This window comes from Pseudochaenichthys georgianus, chromosome 4 (assembly GCF_902827115.2).
Source record: "Pseudochaenichthys georgianus chromosome 4, fPseGeo1.2, whole genome shotgun sequence".
In the NCBI taxonomy this organism is placed as follows: Eukaryota; Metazoa; Chordata; class Actinopteri; order Perciformes; family Channichthyidae; genus Pseudochaenichthys; species Pseudochaenichthys georgianus.
Window position 1 is genome coordinate 1975637 of NC_047506.1, and position 17696 is coordinate 1993332.

The 17696-nt window shown below is 44.6% G+C and overlaps 1 protein-coding gene across 1 annotated transcript in view; it reads left to right on the forward strand.

The window, feature by feature from the left end:
* cers1 (ceramide synthase 1) overlaps positions 1 to 17696 on the forward strand; it is a 73363-nt gene that overhangs the window by 14575 nt on the left and 41092 nt on the right. The window lies entirely within an intron of this gene.

Here is a 17696-nt window from a genome sequence, read left to right on the forward strand (position 1 = left end):
AACTGACAACTTTTGTATGCTGTTATAATCGTGATTTATTCAAAATAGATCAATAATAAAAAAAATCATATGGCACATTCCACAATACAAATGCAACCTCTATCATATACTAAGCCCACTAACAGGTGCTAAAAGCATTTCGTAAGCTCTTTAAATCCATACGACTGACTGAAAATCAAATATTAAGTTAAAACGGCCAAAATCTAAAAATACATCACACACATCTGTTCATGACAGCAGCGAGCAGACATCCACAAAGCGCTGACGCATGCTCACAAAAAATGTGTGGAAACATTGAGCAAGTACACGACTTACATAGAGGAAGGAAGGCATGGAAAGGAGAAGTGGGGTCTGTTTTTTTAGGCCTGCTGACTCAGCATGCAACAGCCAATCATTAACACACACACACACAACACCAACACACACACACACACACACACCACACACACACACACACAAACACCCCACACACACACACACACACACACACAACACACACACACACAACACACACACACACACACACACACACACACACACACACCCACACACCCACACACACACATACCATGTATACATCACTTCAGGGGACATTACATTGACTTTACCCTTACCAAGTCTTCACCCTAAAATTAATGAACCCCCTTATGGGGACCTCCCTTTTGTCCCCATAAGGGGGGCGAGTCCCCACACGTGACTATGTAACAGATTTAGGTCCCCACAAGTATAGTAATGCTCGGCCACACACACACACCCACACACCCACACACACCACACACCACACGCACGCACGCACGCACGCCACGCCCACGCACGCACGCACACACACACACACACACACACATTAAGCAGAGCAGCATTATTGCCTTGTTGCAGAGCTTATCTCTCCCTGCAGCAACCCCCCCCCCCCCCCCAACACCTTTACCTGTTGCTCCTAATGTGTAGCAGCCCGAGTTTTGACGAGGTCCACAGATCCCAGATCACTTTCTCACGGAGCCCATGCCCATTGTTGTGCATTAAAGCCGCAGAGAGAAACCTGATAGTGGATTTGCGGTGAAGGGACAGTGCGATCCATTCGCCGAAAGTGCCCACTCAGCTGAAACCTGCTTGTACTTTGACACTGATTCCAAGCCATTGTTCCCGAGTTGGGTTATTATAGTTACTCTTTTTTTGTTCCCCTCCCCTGGTGACTCTGGTAAATCACATTTATCATCACGTAGCGTTTAAGCTCACTTTCCCCATCACCTGACCTGACACGTGATCTATGGCTCTGTGTGCCATCCATCATAAATACAGAAGCACTTACAGCTTCACAGAACTGTCCACCATGCTGTTTCCCACCCAGGCTGCGCTTCAATAACTCAGGACCTCTCACTGTGATACGTGCACATATATGGATTTAATTATACCATCATATATACACTTCCAGTATGTAGGAAACTAACTATGAGGCATGCCTAATCTCAGGTCCACGATGTGTTCTGCCTCGTAGTGTTGGCTATCTGAAGGATTGTTCCAACCTGTAATGCACACAAGCTCTCCAGTTCAAATTTCCGACTGAAGTGTTCGGTGGCTTGTGGAGTTTATCAGCTGGTTTCCATGGCACCGCCTGTTTGACCCATTGGGACCCAGACACCCTGTATTTTTTAGATTTAACCCTTTCAAGGTCCCCTATTATACTGTTTTTCATCAATATATCACCAGGTCTCAGATATATACAAACATGCCTACTGATTGGCTGAAACACCAAACAGGTCATTGCAGCATTACCCATAATCCCCTCTGTTTCAGCCCTGTTTCCAAAGTGCTGATTCTCTGTCTGTTACTTTAGATGAAAATAAGGAGCCCCTCCCCACGCCCCTCTGAGAGACATTTGGTTACAAAGAACTCAATGGTGCTCTAGAGGAGATTCAGGTGATAAGGGGTGGGGGGGGGGTACCTTGTTGCTGATTGGCTAATGGTTACTCAAGACAACACATCGTTATGACATCATAAAGTGGCCAAAATCTGATCAGCTCGTTTTCAGACAGGTTTTTATAGAATGGATCAAAAAGAGAGAAAATCTTTGTTCCCGTAACTTTCAGAGTCTCTTTCCACAGAGGGGACACATTGTAGAGACATGAGAAGAGGGGACACTGTTGATGTAGAGAGACATGAAGGAAGAGGGGACACATGTTGATGTAGAAGAGACATGGAGAAGAGGGGACACATGTTGATGTAGAAGAGACATGAAGAAGAGGGGACACATGTTGATGTAGAAGAGACATGAAGAAGAGGGGACACATGTTGATGTAGAAGAGACATGAAGAAGAGGGGACACATGTTGATGTAGAGAGACATGAGAAGAGGGGACACAAGTTGATGTAGAAGAGACATAGAAGAGGGGACACATGTTGATGTAGAAGAGACATGAAGAAGAGGGGACACATGTTGATGTAGAAGAGACCTGAAGAAGAGGGGACACATGTTGATGTAGAAGAGACCTGAAGAAGAGGGGACACATGTTGATGTAGAAGAGACATGAAGAAGAGGGGACACATGTTGATGTAGAAGAGACATGAAGAAGAGGGGACACAGTGTGATGTAGAAGAGACATGAAGAAGAGGGGACACATGTTGATGTAGAAGAGACATGGAGAAGAGGGGACACATGTTGATGTAGAAGAGACATGAAGAAGAGGGGACACAGTTGATGTAGAAGAGACATGAGAAGAGGGACACATGTTGATGTAGAAGAGACATGAGAAGAGGGGACACATGTTGATGTAGAAGAGACATGAGGAAGAGGGGACACATGTTGATGTAAAGAGACATGGAGAAGTAGGGGACACATGTTGATGTAGAAGAGACATGAGGAAGAGGGGACACATGTTGATGTAGAAGAGACATGGAGAAGAGGGGACACATGTTGATGTAGAAGAGACATGGAGAAGAGAGGACACATGCTGATGTAGAAGAGACATGAAGAAGAGGGGACACATGTTGATGTAGAAGAGACATGAAGAAGAGGGGGACACATGTTGATGTAGAGAGACATGAAGAAGAGAGGACACATGCTGATGTAGAAGAGACATGAAGAAGAGGGGACACATGTTGATGTAGAAGAGACATGAAGAAGAGGGGGACACATGTTGATGTAGAGGAGACATGAAGAAGAGGGGACACATTGTGGATGTAGAAGAGACGTGAAGAAGAGGGGACACATGTTGATGTAGAAGAGACATGAAGAAGTGGATTTTGCATATTAGGCGACCTTTAAATTAAACTATGTAAAATGTTGGCCAAAGTAGAGAATCAACATGCAAAGATGTTGCCAGACTATCTACTACATCCATCTGGGAGATATCGCCGCAGGGCCAAGATGAACATGCAAAGGCGATAATTAGGCGAGTCGGCGTACTTGAACGTGCTTCTGGTTTTGGTGGTAAATGGTCTGAAAGTGTGGGACCCTCTTGAATACTTAGCAGATATTAAAAACAACCCGAAAATGCAAGAAAAAGTGTTTTGGTTGCCTCAGAATTTAGAGGATTTTTTTCTTTCCTCAGTTGTACTGTAAGTTAAACGTCTTCGGGATTTTGACTACTGAACTGTTTCTGGGACGCAGTTAACTCAAAAACTAATTATTTATGGTCGTGAGCTAGCTACTTTAGCTGTTAGCTGTTAGCAGCCTTTGAATGCAGTTTTATTACGATGCATTCAGGCGCCACTGAACATACAAGTGAGTATTGGGCAAAGGTCAATCACAATGTTATCATGTATATGCTAGAGGGGGGAGGACCAGAACAGTTTTTTTAAGCTTCTTCTTGCCCCTGTTGAACATGAACAGAGACTATCTGAAAATGATTATTATTATTATTGTTTGTTATTTGTTTTTTTTGGTACTTTGTTATAATTATTAATCTGAGTGAAAAAAAGAGAATATATATATATATTATTATTGTTATATTTTTTTGTTTCTAACATGTTCAATAAATTGACTAAACTAAACATTCAAAGCAGCTAAATAAATGAATACAGTTAATTGAAGAAGCTGTTGCAGAAATGTAAAATACATATTGAAAAGTTAACTTCCTGACTAAGACCACGATGCAAATGATTAAAAAACAAGTATGTGTTAAGTACAAGAGAGATCTTTAGTATTGTTTCTACTGTGAATCAAAATGGTGTTTTCTCACTGGTACACATGATTAAGTGCAGCCTTGAGTTGTTTGGGTCTATCAATGATTCCTCAAAGGAAGACACAGCCTCATTCTCTCCAACACGGTGAATCACAGCCTCCCACCGGCCTCAGAGCTCACGCTGACGCTTTCTCTCTCCGCTCAGCTGGAATGTTGCGAGGCCTTGACCGCCGCAGAGTCGCTCAACTCTCAATCTTTTCCCTCTTCCTCCCGCTTTCTGTGTCACTTACTCGGCTTCTCAGAGAGACACGGTGGACAGGCTGTCATGAGACGAGACACACGCCGTCACCTGGCAGCTACCTCTCCTCTAACAAGGCCGCTCTCTGACAGTGTGAGGAGGAAATCTTAACGCACTCTCAGACCATGTGGTTCAGTGGAGTCCACAGGCTCTTCATAATTCATTGGGTGCTTCTCTTTACTTTAGTTATGGGTAGGGCCTCAGAAGAATGCAAATTAGATCCGTTTCTCCGCCTGTTCCATCTGCATGGGTTTATGACCAGAAAGGGTGCACTTTCATATGCTAAAAGGCTTTCTTCTTTGTCCTCCTCTCCCCTCAATTCACCTCGTCTTACCTTTATTATTTGTTCTGTATCTTTCTTGACTCTTGCGCGAGCATTAAAACTGACACTCAGTGAGAGATTTTGCTACATTTCACAAGCTCTCTTGGCTTTAAACACACCCTCAAAATGTCAGGAAAGCTAATATTCTTAAAACATATTTCCTTATGAAACGGATAAAAACAATTATAACTTTAAGTGTCTCCCTGCAAAACCTTCTGTCAATTGTCAAAGTCCTGTAAATACCGGCTTACAGTAACCATGGTTAATAAGAGTTTTTAATGTGACTTTTAAGGTTCAAAATCCTCTTTAATTGATAGAAATCTAATATAAAAACACCAGCATTAGCATTTAGCATGGACAGTTAGGTCTTAGAGTTGTTTATCGTCACACTCCACATTTGCTCCCACTTTCCAGAGTCAATAGCCGCGTTCACACCCAGTACTTTTCACCCGTACTTTTCGCGTTTAGTTCCGTTAGTACCCCGATGTCGTGTTCACACCAAAAAATAACGAAGTGCCGGGAACTTTTCACCCCATTTTTAGCGCCTGCTGAGAGCAGGTACTTTCCTGGGGGGAAAAAGTACCACAGTTCTGATTGGCTGGGCGATTGCAAACCACGCCCCGTAAAACTCTGAAATGTTTTGTAGAGCCGCCATTTTATTATCCTCGCATTAGCATTATTAGCATTAGCATTCGCCCAGCACACAAACGCAGAGAGACTAACTTATGGCAACACAAAAGAAAACATGGGAGCGGTGGAGATGAGGAGGTGTCGGCGTTCTGGGGATTTACTCGGAAGCCAGTCCCAAACTCCGGGGACTTCCGGCCGGGGACTTTGGGCGGCAGTATACGCCGTGAAGTTGTTTGAGGCCTGCCAGTAAACCCAAAGCAGAAGAAGACGAAGTGACATCAGCGGCTCATTTGCGTAATCTTCCCTCAGGGAACTTATCACACCAACTTTCACACCAAGTACTTTTCCTAGGAATAGTCCCCGGAACTTTTATTTCCTGGAACTTTCTAGTAAATCGCGTTCACACCGGAATAAGTCCCTGAGAGAGGATTAGGCAAAATGAAGCCGCTGACGTCACTACTTCTTTTCTTCTTCTTCTTCTTATTTTCTCTTCTTCTTCTTCTTCTCTTCTTCTTCTTCTTCTTCTTCTCTTCTTCTTCTTCTTCTCTTCTTCTCTTCTCTTCTTCGGGTTTACTGGCAGGCCGCAAACAACTTCACGGCGTATACTGCCGCCCGGAAGTCCCCGGCCGGAAGTCCCCGGAGATTGGGGCTGGCTCCAGTAGAAGCGGCTGGGAGTCCCAGCAGCTTCAGTAGAAGCTGAAGCCTTCCGAGTAAATCGCCAGAACGCCGACACCTCCTCATCTCCACCGCTCCCATGTTTTCTTTTGTGTTGCCATAAGTTAGTCTCTCTGCGTTTCTGCGCTGGGCTAATGCTAATGCTAATAATGCTAATGCGAGTAAATAAAATGGCGGCTTCACAAACACTTTTCAGAGTTTCACGGGGCGTGGTTTCCAATTCGCCCAGCCAATCAGAAATGTGAACCGTTTTCTCCCCAGGAAAGTACCACCTCTCTAGCAGGCACTGAAAAGGGGTGAAAAGGTTCGCAAAGAAAGTTCTAGTTCCAGATATTTTTGGTGTGAACGCAAAATCCCAGAAACTATCGGAACTATTCCTGGGAAAAGTACTCCGGTGTGAAAGCGCCTACTAAAGCACTTAAAAGTTCTCTAAGTGAAAATATTGACATGTAATTAAATAGATTTACCCATCATTGCTTTGTTATCAATGTGTGTTTTGATATAGCTCCTGTGTTTCGATGATTGAACCTTCGTCCTGTTGATGCATTCATAGATTGGCCTTCTTAAGACACGCACACACTCACACACACACACACACACACACACACACACACACACACACACACACACACACACACACACACACACACACACACACACACACACACACACACACACACACCACACACACACACACACACACACATTCTCTGTTGCCAATGGCGTGTTAGTGCATTATAAATGACGGCCATATGTCTTGTAGCTGACGGCCTGGACAGGGAGCAGCTTGAGTGGATATCTTAACACTGAGAGCTCACTTTAATGGTATTTTCCGCTCTCTTCATGTTGCTGTGTAGGCATTTCAGAAGTATGAATAATTTAAATTGTATTGTATCACATAAAACATCTCGTGTGGGAACATTAATGATTGCAGAGACGGCATCATAATTCTTATGGAGGTCATCAGAGAGAAATGAGAAGCATGTGACCGAACATCAAGCTTCGATGTGCTCACAGCTCATGACAAGAAGCGGATTATCAAAATGAATTGAATAAAAGAGCCTAGTGTCTTATTCTTAAATACCATAGTGTGTCTGTTTCTGTGGTGACTGTGTAGGAAAATAAACGTGTGCTAAATAGGCCAGTGCCATAAACACATTTCATTACATCTTATAATTGACTTACTCTTAATTAGGAATGAATTAAAGTTCAATGTATTTTAAAACATGAATGAGAAGCATAACATTTGCTTAGTTAGCTTTTTTTGTGTCCTTTTCCTTTTCCCCTAGTCATCAAAGTTAATATATATACTTTCTGATGCTAACATTGAGTTTTTCACACAGAAAATTGTGTCAATTTGTCTGTTTCGCCAACGTCTCTCAAGATCTTCATACAGACGAGTCAAAATGCACAAAGCTTACGTGTTCTTCTTACGCTTGGGAACGCCTAGCTTACACATATTTGCTCTGCTTAATATGTTTGTTAGCTGGGTGTGTATCTCATCCAAGCCAAATTAAGCATAATTGAATTAGACCATGCCCACCTGGGAATGTGCTAGAGCTTTCGGCTACCAAGCCCCGTTCCCCTGGAATCAACTTCCAGTGACGATCAGGGAGGCAGACGGTGTCCTCGCATTTAGGAGCAGGTTAAAGACTTTCCTTTTTAGTTCAGCGTACCGTTAAGACTGGTTTGAAACGCCCTTCTATTCAGTACATCCTCATGGACCCCTCGTTTATGGAATTGTATCTATTGTACTCTAACTGTATCATTGTGTTATGTTAACTTGATTAAGGGAGACACAAAGGAAGGAAGTAGGAATAGACATAAAAGAGAGCGATGAAGGAAACAAATAACTTTCAAAGGATTAACTGTAAAATACTAAATGTCATAGTTGAGGTATATCATCCAAGAGAAGAGACCTCTTTTAAACGGCCATTTTGTTCAGCATTTCTTAACCGAGATTTTTTTACATTTCCCATTGATCTTGTAGACTTGTGAAGCCCTCTGAGACAAATAGGATTTGTGGTTTTGGGCTATATAAATAAACTTGAATTGAATATAAAGTATATTTAGTATGAGCCGTTTATAATTGTTGGATTGGTGTGTAAATAAGCAGATATTTTAATGTAATGATGTTCAGAGCAGCAGATTGTATCCAATAAAGAAAAAGTGTAGAAAGATGTAAACGCATTATTAACCTTCCAAAACTAGCTTATTATGTGTGGTATTATTAGGAAAACATGAAGCTGTTTCACAAATATGTAAAAGCAGTCGTGCACATGAATATATCTGTTAGCCTAGAAAGTATTGTGAGTTCATTTGAGATCCAGTTAATGCCTCCTCTGGGATCCACTAATAGGCTCTAACTCCTCCCATAGGTGCACCTGCTCTCTCTTAGTCATGCACACACACATTGATACACACACATGCTTGGTAAACATATGCAGGCTTACACACACAATAGAAGGCCTTCATACCCAGTGCTAATTTGAATACACCAAATGTATTTTGACTCGAACTGAAACCGCTGCAGATTAATTTAGACTCAGTATTTGGTGGGAGTGTCAGATGAGGTCGTGAAGGTGAGTATGGTTGACTTGGAAGGACTCAATCATGTGTTTTGTGGAAGAAGTGTTAAACTAGCTAGTCAGCAATGTTGCCTGGACATTTGCGTAATGGGCAGTGGTCAGAAGGTTTGCCTTTACATGCGACTACAGTCATAAATTGTGGTCAGTGGAGCTCGTTCAGACACGTACTTGCGTGCAAATGAGTTGCTGTGTGGTGACAGGGCTTGGTCCTATCAGGTTCTTTTAATCAAATCAGGTAAAGCCTCCTGGCTCGACATCAGGATTCCAGCAGCGATGGCCTGGCCTTCTGGAGTAATGTGTTGTCAATAGTTGGCCATATATTAAAGCAACATGTTTATGTAAAGTTGAAAGGCTATCCAACTATCTTCATGCAAATGGTCCTATTTTGTTGTGTAGTAATGCACAGAACCTTTGTACCTTCATATCGAGGATATAATCGGGCTGATTTTAGAAAGAAAAACACGTCTTCTTTTGCAAACTTCTACATTTAAAGCCTTTAGTCTCACAATATGTATATTTTCGTCATCATTATATTTTATTGAGCTTTTATCCAAAGTGCAATAAACCAAAAAGCTAAACCTTTGTAAGTGCTGGTGCATTAGCTCAACTGGGCTGCACCCGTTAAGTGCTATAATAACGTCACTCTGTCTTCAATCCAAAACTGGCCTTTTCACTGGAGAATTCAGATGCTAATGTTGACAATTCAAACATTATGTGGTAGTAATCAAACGTGATGCGTCAATAGCAAGCAATAGATTGTTATTTACACAGGAACTGAGAACAATTAAATATGTTGATTTACCGCCAGTAACATTGTTAAAGCGATAATTAACAACGTTTTCAGATATTTCCTTCACATTTTGCCGCACTAAGTATAAATGATTTTCAGACAATTTGACCCAAATATTGTATCACATGCATCATGCCTTCATGCAGTTATGTGCAGTTGTGAAAAGAAAACACAAGTTAAAAAGCACGAGTGGCTTAACCTGTTAAGCCCGAGAGCCCCCGGTACAGGGGGCAGCGGGTTTTTCCCGTTTTTTTAACGAAACTGTGTCTCAGGCAGAGGTTGCGCTAGACTTTTTCACTGCCCGTCATTTTGACGGACAGGATCGTACAATTTCCATCAAAATTCAGTATTACCCGTCGGCCTTACACTCTGGGGAGAGAGAAGAGAGAACTGTCAACCGGGGGGGGGGGGGAGAGCACGGTCGTGAACTGTCAACGGGGGGCGGGGCGCACGCTTGTGAACTGTTAGCGCCGTGTTACGCCCACTGCACCTCGCGGGAGTGAGCACAGCGTAAATTCAAAACTCACAGACATTTCAATGATTTGTACGGCACAGTTGGGTTTGGAAACGGTATCATTTCCTTTTTGGAGGGCATGCATAACACGGCATAACACCGGAGCCTCGCTGCGGGGAAACTTTGGCGCTGTTCCGAGTTTGTTCTAATCCGTCAAAATGACGGACTGCTTTCAGAGTTTTCCATCATTGTTAAAAAAAAATCCGTCATAGATGGAAAATATTCGGTTAACGCGACTTCTGGTCTCAGGGCTTCTTAACATTTAAAAACCTATTATTGTGTCATACCCACTTAACGGGAAGAAACTCAGCTAACTGACGATACGAACACATTTTACCGAAACACCGCACAAGTCTCACAAGAAGCGTCTAAATGATCCCTGAGCGAAAAAATGCTAACATAAAATACTCTTATCGTATCTGCACAAACAAGATATCGTTTAGCGTGCTGAGATTCCACAGATTCTACAGGTATTAGTATCATCACTGTACAATCATAACTCGCAACGTGGGAAACAAAACCAGACTTCACAACACGTAGCATGACGGAGGAAAAACCTTTTGCTGTTTCTGATCAAAAGTTGAGTTCAATGGCATTAAAACGATAAAACGCTGCTGAAGGTTCATCCAATGTGTCTGTGTCACTTTGAAATGATTTCTGATAATCCATCAGCAATAAATAGCTTTCAGTTTTCAGATTTCAGAGCGTAAAATAGCTTTCGACTGCGTGCGCATAGCTTTCACTTGTCAATGGTAACGTGTGTGTGTATGTGGAACTTTCCCTCGATTCTATTGGCTCCAACGGTTAAAAAGAGGTGTCAATCATCAAAATCGACCAATGGGTTCCAGAGAAACCCACATCCACCCAAATGACCCCAAAGGTGTTTTTTTGTGCTAAACCTCTCTAAAAAGGTCAAGTTTCACTTGTTTTGCATCAATCTTGAAACAGGGTACTTATTAATGTTATAGTTTGGATTCCTAAAGCTTTTAGTCTACCATCCCATCATTCAAGGGTGGTTTTATTTTTGGACGGACGGACACTATAATTTACATTTTTTTACTATGTTCAATCTGAATTTACTTTAAAATAAAAAAAATCTATATTGATTCTGACTTTTCTACATCCAACTCACAGGTTTATCATTGCTTTGAGAAAAAAGATGATTAATTTACCCCTTTTAGAAGTGAAGATAGAGTCATTAGTTCTGGGAATGTCATTTTCGAGGCTGAGACCTGGAAACAGGCTCAGGGCCTAACAGGTTAAGGTGCAAAAAGTTTCAGAAGTTCCTCCACTAAATCCCTCACATCTCTGATTGATCACAGAGCGTCTTTCCATCTGAACCCGTTGGCAAACTCGTCTAAGGACGACCTAGTAGTAGTAGTCCTTGATTGGCTCAAGTTCACACCTTTTTAGGGGCGGGGCTAGTGATGTTGTCCCGGGGATGCTTAGGAGTTGATAAAGGAGATAATCCCACTGACGTCATGATTTGATTCCAAAAGTGGGTCTGGACTCGCGCCCATAGAGGCTGTTTACCAGTATAATGGCTCCCCCCAAAGTATCATTTATGGGTGGCTCCCCCCAAAGTATCATTTATGGGTGGCTCCCCCCAAAGTATCATTTATGGGTGGCTCCCCCCAAAGTATCATTTATGGTTTTTTAAGTTTTTTTTACTCACTGAGCACTCATTGCCACCAATGCAAATGCAAATGAGTGCTCACTGAGTAAAAAAAAAAAAAACACACAAATTATACTTTGGGGGGAGCCATTATACTTTGGGGGGAGCCATTATACTTTGGGGGGCCCCCAAAGTATAATGGCTCCCCCCAAAGTATTAACATGCTGTGGGAATCACTGAGGCCTCTGAAGACGAGAGTTTGTTTTGAAAAGACAGACATTTGGAGATGTTGCAGGATTATGATTTCACAGTTGTAATTCCTGGAGGAAGGAGGTGCAGATGGATAGAAATGGAAACACAAATATAATGTGGGGATTTCAAAAGCAGGTGTATGTAATGATGGTTTGGCCCTGCATCCATGATGTAAGAACATTGATCGTTGAGTCAAAACTAAACGCTACCCCTACTAAAACCTATTTAAAGTTGGTTTTGAGAGATTTTAGCAGCAGTTGTTGGTTTAAAAAAAGTCCTTCTAAGAAGAAGCAGCAACATGTGTTTGTTACATTTTGAATAGAGATGTCCTGATCCCGATTTTCAAAAGATCGGAATCGGGAGAAAAAAATCGGGGATCGGGATTTTTAAATTTTTTTTTATATAAAATATTGTTATTTAATTTAATGTTAAAAAACAAAAATGACCATGTTCACGTCTTAAAGTCATCCTGAGGACTTAGTTTTGGTTTAAAATGACTCAACATCATGTATGTGTTGCTTCTTTTGGGCTTGTTTTCATAGACCTGGTTGCTTATTCCTCTGAAATCTGGCAACAGAGTGGGCGCAGAGTCTAATAGTAGCAGTAAGCTAACGAGAGGCTACGTTCAGCTGGTGACTCGGGAGTCTGGACAGAGAAAATGTCAGGAGTTTGGAAGTATTATAAAATTGAAAGCGAAGGCAGTGTAACATCCAGATGCAATGTTTGCAAGGCAGAGGTTCCGCGTGGTGGAAAGAACAGAGCTACGTTCAACACGACCAATCTAACACGCCACCTGAGAAACAAACACCAACAACAACACGGCGAATACACAGCGGCCACTCGGGTAACGGCACTGAAACAACCGACACTTTCAGAGACTTTTAAAAGGAAAGAGAAACTGCCCCAGAACAGTGAAAAGGCCAAAAGAATAACAGCCAAGATAGCTGAATTCATCGCGTTGGATGACCAGCCGTTATCTGTTACCTTTTTTTTCTCTTAATGCATTGCATAAAGATCGGATCGGGAAAAATCGGTATCGGCAGATTGTCAAAATCAAATGATCGGAATCGGATCGGGAGCAACACAGGATAGAGACAATGGTCGAATATTTCAAAACGTTCAACATGTGATTCCTAACAATAGAGAAATCTTTCTGCTTTCTGATTGTGTGGATGTGAAAATAACTTTATCTCAAATGACAGCTGTCCGATCATCACCTTGTTAGGAACAATGGTTAGAGATTGTGTGGATGGATGAGATCATTTTTCTTTTTATAGAGGCAGCTAATAAATATATAATGAAGGTGATTAAAACAGTTGATTATAATCTACTGAGTGCACAAGAGAAGACGCCTCAAATAATGTGGATAACAGACAACAAGGCTATATCTATTTGCATATAGTCTCAAACTCCAGCCTTCCTCTGGATTATCCTTTGTAAATCCCCTTTGGCTCGAGTCTGGATACAGATCTAAAGAACATGAAGGGAATCCTTGAGAGAATTGGGTTTACATGTGACACTGAGACGGGTAAAGTGACGTCAGCTTAATGAGAGATCTAGGAATAAAAGAGGAGACTTATTGACAGATCCTCCAGCCAGAATCCTGACTCACTAGCCCAGTTTATCTTGTTACGCAACAGGCCATCCGAGTCCATTCACCCTCTCTCCTTACTGGCTATAAGGAAAGGCCGAGGGGAGGGGCGGTCTGAGAACAGAGGTTTAAGCCTTTTTTCTCAGGACAGACGCTTATATTTCTCAGCACTGGACACATAGCCCCTAAAGATGGTGGTTTTAGTACATTAATAGTGACGTATGTATGAGAGAATACAACAAAGAGCAAATTGAACATGGCCTTACTTGACTGTGACACTTCAATACATGGAAAGACATTAACAGAAAGGAAATACAGGTATTTACTTAAAGGTGGGGTAGGTAAGAATGGAGAAACCAGCTCGAGTGCGCTAGAATTTGAAAATACACAACCAGAAAAAATCTGCCACTTCCTTGAGACTTCCTCACAGAGCCCCTCCTCCAACACACACGAACGCGCACATGACCAATGAGGGCACGAGTTAAGTTTGTGCCCAGATGGAAGGCTGACAGGCAGGTAGGCCATCCAGTTACTTTAGCCGGGCCGGCTCAGATGATTGGTCGTGCTTTTTACAGCGCCACGGCTTCCACAGATGACGTTTTTTTATGGATTTATTGTCAAAGCATTTAATTTATTCATTGCTATCGGGATGTTAAGAGCATTCCATGGAATATAACAAGTGTTTCTGAAGTGAATTACCTACCCCACGTTTAAATTGAAAACGTCTTTGTTTAATCACCCTCTCTAAAACAAACTTAAAAAGAGAACATTTCTTTAAAAAAAAATACACATTTAGTAGTCTGTACCAATACATTGTCACGATTTCTCAATACCATTCTACTAGAACGCTATAAAAGTAAAACCAAAAAATTAATCCGATACTCAAATGGCAAATGGAGTTTTATATAATGCTTTATTCTGTCTTCTCAAAGCGCTTTTACATATTCAAGTCAGCATTCAAATATTCACACACATTCATACAGTGGGATATCCATCTATATATCTTCATAATATATTATAATATCAATTTTATATTGCTATGAAAACATCTTCAAACAACTGTCTTTATTCCAGTGTCTTGGCAAAAACTACATTCAAACATGATAATGTCATAATGTACCATCTTCTATCACACATGTGGGACCACATAGAGCTTGAACGCATCCATCCATCCATCCATCTTCTCCCGCTTATCCGTGGTCGGGTCGCGGGGGTAGCAGTTCCAGCAGAGAGCCCCAAACTTTCTTTTCCCTGGCGACATCAACCAGCTCTGACTGGGGGATCCCAAGGCGCTCCCAGGCCAGCGAAGAGATATAATCCCTCCACCTGGTCCTAGGTCTACCCCTTGGTCTCTTCCCAGCTGGACGTGCCTGGAACACCTCCCTAGGGAGGCGCCCAGGTGGCATCCTAACTAGGTGCCCGAACCACCTCAACTGGCTTCTTTCGACGCGAAGGAGGAGCGGCTCAACTCCGAGTCCCTCCCTGATGACCGAACTTCTCACCTTATCTCTAAGGGAGACACCAGCCACCCGGCGGAGGAAACCCATCTCGGCCGCTTGTATCCGCGATCTCGTTCTTTCGGTCATGACCCATCCTTCATGACCATAGGTGAGGGTAGGAACGAAAATGGCCCGGTAGACAGAGAGCTTTGCCTTCCGGCTCAGCTCCCTTTTCGTCACAACGGTGCGGTAAAGCGACTGCAATACCGCTCCCGCTGCTCCGATTCTCCGGCCCATCTCACGCTCCATTGATCCCTCACTCGAGAACAAGACCCCGAGATACTTGAACTCCTTCACTTGGGGTAAGGACTCATTCCCTACTTGGAGTGGACAGTCCATCGGTTTCCTGCTGAGAACCATGGCCTCAGATTTGGAGGTGCTGATCCTCATCCCAGCCGCTTCACACTCGGTTGCGAACCGATCCAGTGAGTGCTGAAGGTCGCAGACCGATGAAGCCATCAGAACCACATCATCTGCAAAAAGCAGTGGTGCAATCCTTAGTCCACCGAACTGCAGACCCCCCCCCCCACGACTACGCCTCGAAATCCGATCCATGTATATTACAAACAGGATTGGTGACAAAGCGCAGCCCTGGCGGAGGCCAACCCTCACCGGAAATGGGTCCGACTTACTGCCGAGGACCCGGACACAGCTCTCGCTTTGGGAGTACAGAGATTGGATGGCCCTGAGTAGAGACCCCCTCACCCCATACTCCCGCAGCACCTCCCACAGTAACTCCCTGGGAACCCGGTCATACGCCTTCTCCAAGTCTACAAAACACATGTAGACCGGATAAGCGTACTCCCAGGCCCCCTCCAGGATCCTTGCGAGAGTAAAAAGCTGATCCGTCGTTCCACGACCAGGACGGAATCCGCATTGTTCCTCCTCAATCTGAGGTTCGACAATCGGCCTGACCCTCCTTTCGAGTACCTTGGAGTAAACTTTCCCGGGGAGGCTGAGTAGTGTGATGCCTCTGTAATTGGCACACACCCTCTGATCCCCCTTTTTGAAAAGGGGGACCACCACCCCGGTCTGCCACTCCTTCGGTACCGTTTCCGACTTCCACGCAACGTTGATGAGACGTGTCAACCATGACAGTCCCTCAACACCCAGAGCCTTCAGCATTTCCGGGCGGATCTCATCCACCCCCGGGGCTTTGCCACTGTGGAGTTGTTTGACGACCTCAGTGACCTCCCCCCGGGAGATTGGCGTTGATCCCCCGTCATACTCCAGCTCTGCCTCTAACATAGAGGGCGGAGTTGTCGGGTTCAGGAGTTCCTCAAAGTGTTCCTTCCAACGTCCCAACACTCCATCAGTTGAGGTCAACAACGTCCCATCCTTACTGTACACAGCTTGGATGGTTCCCTGCTTCCCCCTCCTGAGGTGTCGGACAGTTTTCCAGAACAACTTTGGTGCTGCCCGAAAGTCCTTCTCCATGTCTTCTCCGAACTTCTCCCACACCCGCTGCTTTGCCTCGGCCACGGATGAGGCTGCTGCCCTTCGGGCCTGTCGGTACCTTGCAACTGCTTCGGGAGTCCCCCGGGATAACAAATCCCTGAAGGCCTCCTTCTTCAGTCGGACGGCTTCCCTGACCACCGGTGTCCACCAGGAGGTTCGAGGGTTACCGCCCCTTGAGGCACCTAAGACCTTGAGACCACAGCTCCCCACCGCGGCTTCGGCAATAGAGGCTTTGAACACCGACCACTCTGGTTCAATGTCCCCAACCTCCACAGGAATGCCCGAAAAGCTCCGCCGGAGGTGCGAGCTGAAGGCCTCCTGAACTTGGGCCTCCTCCAGACGTTCCCAGTTCACCCGAACTACACGTTTGGGCTTACCAGGTCTATCCAGAGGCTTCCCCCGCCACTCGACCCAACTCACCACCAGATGGTGATCAGTTGACAACTCCGCCCCTCTCTTTACCCGAGTGTCCAAAACATACGGCCTCAGGTCCGATGATACGATAACGAAATCGATCATGGACCTTCTGCCTAGGGTGCTCTGGTACCACGTACACTTATGAGCATCCTTATGTTCGAACATGGTGTTTGTTATGGCCAATCCATGACTAGCACAGAAGTCCAGTAACAAACCACCACTCCGGTTCAGATCAGGGGGGCCGTTCCTCCCAATCACGCCCCTCCAAGTGTCTCCATCATTGCCCACATGTGCGTTGAAGTCTCCCAGCAAGACTAAGGAGTCCCCTTCAGGAGCCCCATACAGGACTCTTTCCAGGGTCTCCAAGAAGGCCGAATACTCTGAACTGCTGTTGGGTGCATAAGCACACACAACAGTCAGAGTTTTCCCCCCCATAACCCGCAGGCGTAGGGAGGCGACCCTCTCGTCCACTGGGGTAAACTCCAACAACGAAGCACCTAACCGGGGACTTGTGAGTATCCCCACACCCGCCCGGCGCCTCACACCTTGAGCAACTCCGGAGAAGAATAGAGTCCAACCCCTATCCAGAAGTAAGGTTCCAGAGCCGACGCTGTGCGTAGAGGTGAGCCCAACCAGATCCAACTGGTACCGCTCCACCTCCCGCACAAGCTCCGGCTCCTTCCCCCCCAGAGAGGTGACGTTCCACGTCCCCAAAGCCAGCTTCTGCCGCCCGGGTCTGGTCCGTCGAGACCCTCCGCTTTCACTGCCACCCGTCTGGCAGCGCACCCGACCCCATCGATGTTTCCCGTAGGTGGTGGGCCCGCGGGACAGAGAAGCGGAGGTGTTGCCCACGTTGCCTTTTCGGGCTGGGCCCGGCCGGGCTCCGTGGCAAGCCCGGCCACCAGACGCTCGCCGACGAGTCCTCCTTCT